The following is a 7,285-nucleotide window of genomic DNA, read 5'->3' as shown; positions in this document are numbered from 1 at the left end:
CAACAGAGTTAATCATTACAAGTTCCGTGCCTTTCCCCGACTGATGGAACGACAAACGTAAGTACCTTGGCACTTTAGACGTTTTTTCATTCTATATTCCTTCAACCATTCATTTTAATTCTTTGTATTTCATTACGCATAGGTACCGAACGAGATAACCAATTTTGCCAAGGGGGTAAAGGATATTATAGCCCAGTATTCTTACGAGCTTCGTACTTGGAAGGATCTATCCGAGGGCAGGTGGGCAGTAAAAAGCCATGGTAAGACTTTTGCCTATCTCTCTTCGCATTTTTCCTCTCTTATCCGCCTGATATTTTTCCTAACTTCGGTAATGCCTTTCGAAGGTCTGCCGAAGGGAAAGTCCACACTGAGGCCCGCAGCAGCGGTTGCTCCTCTCGTGCCAGGTTCGATGTTTGATCCGGCAAACTCAACAAAGGTTATTGCTGAGGCAAGAAAGAAGAAAAAACAAAGCAAGTCTTCCAGGCAACCGACCTCATCTCCGGGTGGTCTAAAAAGAAAGAGAAAATCCAAGGCTGCTGGCAGCTCCTCCCAGGTTCGAGGTTTAAAAGACACTCCCTAGGATGATATTATTATAGCGACGGTCCGTCCTGATACTGCCGCCGCTGCTACTATCGAGACAGAGCTTGCTTCGGCCAATAGGGTGAAGAAAAACGTGATAGACATGACTGAAATCATGGCTAGGGATATGGCCGAAAACATATCAGTCCCCAACTTAGAGTCTGTACCAGATGTTGGCCCGTTACGAATTGTCGCTTCTGAGAGAACCATTTTAGTTAAAAACACCTCGCCTTCGGGTGAAGAGCCCATGGCCAAGAGGGCCAGGCAAGCTAAGGCAACTCCTTTTGCCTCCTTCGAGTAGGAAGACTTCGGCAATATGCTTCTCGGGGAAGGAACTATTTCCACGTCTGCTATTATGGTGGATGCCTCAGGGTTTAGTAATCTTGCTATACCATAACGGCCAAGGAGGTCCTCGAGGGTTACTAGGTCTGGCTCGTGAGCCTATCTTGTGGATACTTTTTCAGCTCTGAGAGGAGACCCGGGCACGACAAGGTCGGTCACCATTACCGTCCTGAAGGATACTCATTTCATCTCCCGATACTACTAAAAAAATGCTGAAAACCGACCAAAAAAATTTGATATTTTCGACCTCACGAGGTTGGTTTCTGGAAAAAAACGACCTCAAAACCGACCTCAAAGGTAGGTCAGGTATGGGCAGGTCGCAAATAATTAGCGACCTCATGAGGTCTGAAAAAAGCAACCACAGGTGGTCTGTACATGATTCGTCCGAAAGAAAGGAAAATTAACATACCGACCTCATGTGGTCGGTGTATTAAATTATTACTTTTTCAAGAAAGCATTAACGACCACATGAGGTCTATAAATTATATTAGTTTTTGTTTAATTTTTTAGGTTACCGACCTTGTGTGGTCGGTATATTGAAATTTTATTTATTTATTTTGTGTTACCGACCACATGAGGTCGGTAATTATAAATTTATGAATAATGACAATCATGAACCGAGCTCATGTAGTCGGGTTCTTTAAAATATGGATAATGATACGAACACAACAGACCTCATGTGGTCAGTTTCTTTAAAATGTGGAAAATGATATGAACACAACTGACCACATGAGGTCGGTTTCTTTAAAATCTGGAAAATGAAATTAAGATAACCGACCTCATGAGGTCAATTTTTTGAAAAAAAATTGGCAGCATTCTGCTACTTTTGCAGCTGCTCACCTGCCAAAAATGAAAATCAATTCTATGTTTAGCTAAACCAGTTCAAATAGCTGCCAACAATCCAACAAGCACATATAATAACATGCTACAACCTACACTACATCAAATTCAACTCGAAACTACTTCAAAGTTGAATCAAAATGTAATTTAACATTCACAAAAAACATTAAACTACTTCACCCTTTGTAAACATCCATAAAACATTATACTAGTCTACATTAAGTTAGTCTACAACATCAAACTACTTCAACATTCACAAACATCCACCAAACACTTTCACATTTTTACAAATCAACCAAAAAATTTATAAGTTAGTAAGATACTTAAAATTCAACCATGCCGTTGTGTGTTTGACACGTGCTCTCCATCATCATCACCATTACTTGGCTCATCTACAAGTCGGTGTTCTTGACTAATCTCTCAAAGTAATGAGTCTAATTGAGCTTTCATACTCGCAAATTGCTCGTCCCTCTGTCTCTCCCTATCCTCCGCAGCCTGTAGCTGCTTATCCCTCTACCTATCCTTAGCCTCCGAGGCCTATAACTGGATAGATAGCTCAACGATCTTCTGCTCCATGGCCATAACACTCACTCTATCTGATGACCCGACATCATTAGAAGAACCTATGCCTTGCAGGGGCGATTGGAATTTATGAAATGTTCTATTTGCCACTCCATAAGTTATGCCAAACCTAGTGGGGCCACCAACAGTCGCAATCCATAATTCATTCATTTGTTCATCTGTAGGCTCTGTGTCAGGTGGAAGATTGCTGCATAACTCAGCCCGTGATTGTTGAAATTGAATCTAAAATTGAACAAGGAAAATCAACTTTTTAAATGGTAAAACCAATATAAGACACTATTTTATTGAAGGATATCTAAGTACAATTTCGAACTTGCACCCTATTTTCAAAATCTGAAAATGGAAGGGAAAGCAATATGAAAATTACTATAATGATACTACGTTACTGCTAAAGAATCAAATAGAGCACACAAAGGCCAATCATCGCATTCACATCATTAAAAGGTGCAGAGTTCACAGATATCAATTGATGTACTCAACAAATTCTTGTTAATAAACGTTCTAGACATCAACTGAGTAGAAAATGCTGTCACGATGACAACAGCTGAAGCGACTTATAGATAGGAAAAACAATTTTGAGCTGTTAGAAACACTATTTTCATGCTGAGCGGACTACATTTCAATACTTGAGCTAAAACACTATTTGATGCTTCTAGCTTCATGTGATATAATATAATATTGTACAACAAAATGTTTTTTATTTCTAGGTAATCATGGTGTTTTTCTTTTTTCTTTTGGCTTTTCACTAATTTGGTAGAACTCAAAACAATTGACTTAAGTTGCATATAAGGTTTGAATTGTGTGCAATTCCAACATTTGGAAGTGACATAATTAGCTCACCTTGGATATCTTGGAACAAGGTCACTAATACAAGAAGAACCAACACATAGTAGAACTTTCACGAATTTAGAACCAGCCATTTGATAAAAACACCAGCTTCACAGTCATATACTATTTTAGTGATGGAAAACAATTACTGAAGATGGACAATTTGCAGAAGTGGAGGTTCAGAAGCCAGCAGTATAATGTCAAATATTTGCACAGACTAACCAGCAATTTTGAAAGAGAAATAGAGGTTCCCTGCTTCAACCTTTTAAGTTGGAGTTGAATTCAACTTCACATCCATGCAAAGAAGAGATGGTCTCAAAGTTTGAAAATTGGTCCTACTTTGCTAGATACCAAAACTTATTGCATGCTTGAAACAATTAAAATCTCATTAAGTCATGTTGCAAGCAAGATGTTTGCATCCTAAAAAAGAATAGGTAGTATATGAACTACAAAAAACTTAGCGTGCAGAGGATAATATTACGAGAGGCAGCTACTCAAGCACAACAAAAACTGCATCCATATTTTCTCTCCACATATATTTTGGAGACTTGCCCTTACTACTAGCAGATCTCAAGTTTCTAAATTGTGCAAACAACGTTACAGGCTTCCATGCATGGAAGTTGTCCTGTTATCAAATGAGAGAAATGGGTGGCTACAAAATGGATCAGAAATGAAGAACAACAGGATTAAATTCAAGCACTATTATGAATCTTCTGAGTTCTGATTTACCCAAATTTCCTTTTCCTCCCATGGATATTATCAAATGATTGTTCCCCTGACTTCCTTGAAGGATCTCTTTTTTTCTTTTTTTCAATAACAAGTATCAGCATTCAGTAAGGATCTCCCGAGCCATACTTTACTCAAATCGATGAAAAGTAAAGCTGGACGGGCAGCAGTCAACATGTATATGACAAAGGTTTACAAAACTCTTATGGTTGGTTTTGTGCATTTCTACAATAAAGGCAGATAATTCAAGAGTGTTGGAAAAAGTAAATTTCTTCTTTGTACTAGTTTGATGGACCTGTTTTCATTTTCTATCCATTACAAATGGATTTCCCACCAAATGAAATCCTTCTTTTCTATACTTGATCAAATGATTCCTGCATATGGTTCATTTCTTTAAACACAGTAAATTTGATGTCTTTTTTCCCCCTAAATCTCAGAAGAATTAATGTTCTCAATAGTGAAGTTATAGTAACTCTTGGAGCTACAGCAGATCCACAAAACATCTTTCCTTATATGTTCACATATATCCGCTGCCAAAAGCTGCAAATTGCAGTTTGCAGTAGTACTAGTACTATATATAAATAGTTTTCTTCTCTTTTTCATATATTCATATGGAACCAATTAGAGAAAGTAAAGAGATAAAAGCAATAGATATAAAAGCAATAGATATATTACTTAACCTTAGTCAAACACTATCACATAAAATAGAAGGGGCGAATAATAAAATCAAAAGAACCATTTTTATCTAGCATATTGCCATTGTAAATTCGTACACATTGTGGATCAACCAAATGTAGATAAATGGACTAAAACAAGGTAATAGTAGTATAAGATAAAGTAACCTTAAGCATTAACCATATATATTCTATGTTCACATATATCTACTGCCAGAAGCTACAATACTAATCCAATATATCATCAAAAAGAAAGTTTCATATATCCAATACTGTCCATTATATATCTGTTGCTGATTATCAGTGATAAGCTTGACTACATATGTGAAGCAAGCAATTCAGTGAATCCCAGTTAATTTTTTTTTTTTTTTAAAGTATAAGGGAGAGATTCTTTCGGAATAGAAAATAAACCTAACAGTAACAACACTGCTCTCTTTTTAAACAACTACCTAAGCCTCGGATAAATGACAAAAAGATATTCATAGAGATAAAAAAGAAGATATTCCATTAAGTTTTTGGAATTTGATGATGGTAGAATCACAACACTAGCCACCTTTAAGAAACAACGTTACCATGATCCTAGCACATAGCAGTCTAGTTATTTTTCAGGTGAAATATTGATATTCAATTCTGCTTTGTACTTTGTTTACGGTCGCTGGTCATACAATACTAAAGAATTGAACTTTCACTGCACAAGACATTAACAAGACTCAAAACCCCTAGAGATTAACACTAATAGAAGTGATAAAATGACTAATCGATGAAACATCCAAGCAGCAACATAACAGTCTTCATATTCCTTCAGTCTGTATTTTTTTCTGTCATTCTTTCAATCTTTCGTTGCTATTTTCTATATACTGCTATCTCTTGATCTGATTCTTGTCAATTTTTTTATTCTTGTTTATAGCTGCCGGTAGTGGCTACCATTAAAGAGGTAGTATTATGAACAGAGATAAACATACGTTAAATAATAACCAGAGTTTGGGAGAGAACTAAAAGTGCACTAATATTTCAACTTTACATGAAAAAACACCAACTTTTATATAAAAAACACCAACTTTGTTAGCATTATGTTTGAGCTAATTAAGCTTCTCTTGTATTTACTAATGGCCAGTTAAATAGGCTAGAATATGAATTTAATTCCCAAAGCAGTATTTGTTCTATATGATGATACAACACTAAAAAAACAACATGAAGATCGATCTAGAATCTGGTTGAGAGATTACTTACCAAGCATCTAGTATATTTCTTATTTTTCTTTACTGCACAACTGCACTAAATAAAAATATATTACTCAAGAACCACATATTGAGACCAAGTATGAGACTAAGTTTATTAATATGGTCATACGATTTCATGACAGTGAAAGTTTCATGGCCTCTAAAAGTAGCTTAGTTGTCAAAGTTTCATGGCCTATTCTAAAGTATTTGATGATTTCATATGATCTGTTTGTTAAGTTTATTAATCTGGTCATATGATTTCATGATAGTGATATTTTAACATCTAAATATGAGGTAATATTACAACAAACAGGGTAAAAAAGATCAAGTCTTTATCTTCATAACATATTTTTATCAATTTGAACAAAACCCAAGTCATGTAAGAGGTAGCAATTTGACTCACAGATCCTATTAGTAATTTAACAGGAAAAAGAAAGCAATCACCAACAACTTCAAAACAATCAAATTTTGATAAAATTACAGCCAAAGTTTGTCATTATAGCCACGGGAAACCAACAACTTCACCAACAATTTAAAAACGGACCCTAAACTTTCCATTACAGCCATGGGAAACTAAAATTTTGATAAAATTACACCCAAAATTACAACAGTAATCACTTTTCATTAATATTAATTTCGTTTAACTATAACCTAGAAGCTATAATCAACGAAACCCACAAAAGGGAGCAAAAAACCAACGCAAAATTAACCTAAGAGAAACTATAATCAACCAAATACACTAACCCATAAAACCAAATAAGTGAGAAACCCACAAAAGAAGCAAAAAAGTAAATGTCTTGAAGAACCCTAAACTAGAGCTCAAACAATTAAAAAAACGAAAAAGGCTCATAAATACCCCTAACCTATTGGAAAAGACTCATATATACCCTCCTTCCACCTTTGGGTCTAAAAATACCCTTAAAGTTTATTTTTGGCTCAAATATACCCTTCAAACTAACAGACCAAATTTGACGGTGTTAAAAAGCCACGTGGCATTTTCTAATTGATGCCACATTTTAATTTAAAATAATTATATAAAATCCACTCAAATTCTAAACCCAAACCCGTGGCTACCAATTCTGGAGGTACCATACGTTCTTTTTCTCCTCCTTTGTCTCCAATAAATCAGAAACTCAAATACTCAATGAGATTTGAAAGTTTTGATTTGCAATATATATAACAGGGTTTTGTTTTTATGTGAAATTATAACCTATGAATTGTCAAACGATTTTTATCCTTTTGCTAAGCCATTATTTTCTTATTTGAAGGAAAACATCACATGCGACTGCCATATCTTATTTTTCAGTGAATTTCTTCCTCAACACCCCACCCACCTACCCCTTTGTGGGTTTTCTTCCCTTCATCAGTTTCCATCATTTTCTTGATTTTTTTTTTCCAGTTTTGATTTCAAGAAATTGGAGAAATTGAAGTGCTTTGAATTGAGAATTCTAATTTTTATAAAGTTGGGTTTTTTTTCTTTCATGAAATTCATAT

This window comes from Lycium ferocissimum, chromosome 4 (assembly GCF_029784015.1).
Source record: "Lycium ferocissimum isolate CSIRO_LF1 chromosome 4, AGI_CSIRO_Lferr_CH_V1, whole genome shotgun sequence".
NCBI lineage: Eukaryota > Viridiplantae > Streptophyta > Magnoliopsida > Solanales > Solanaceae > Lycium > Lycium ferocissimum.
The sequence above is the reverse complement of the archived record's forward strand: the minus strand, read 5'-3'. Positions refer to the sequence as shown.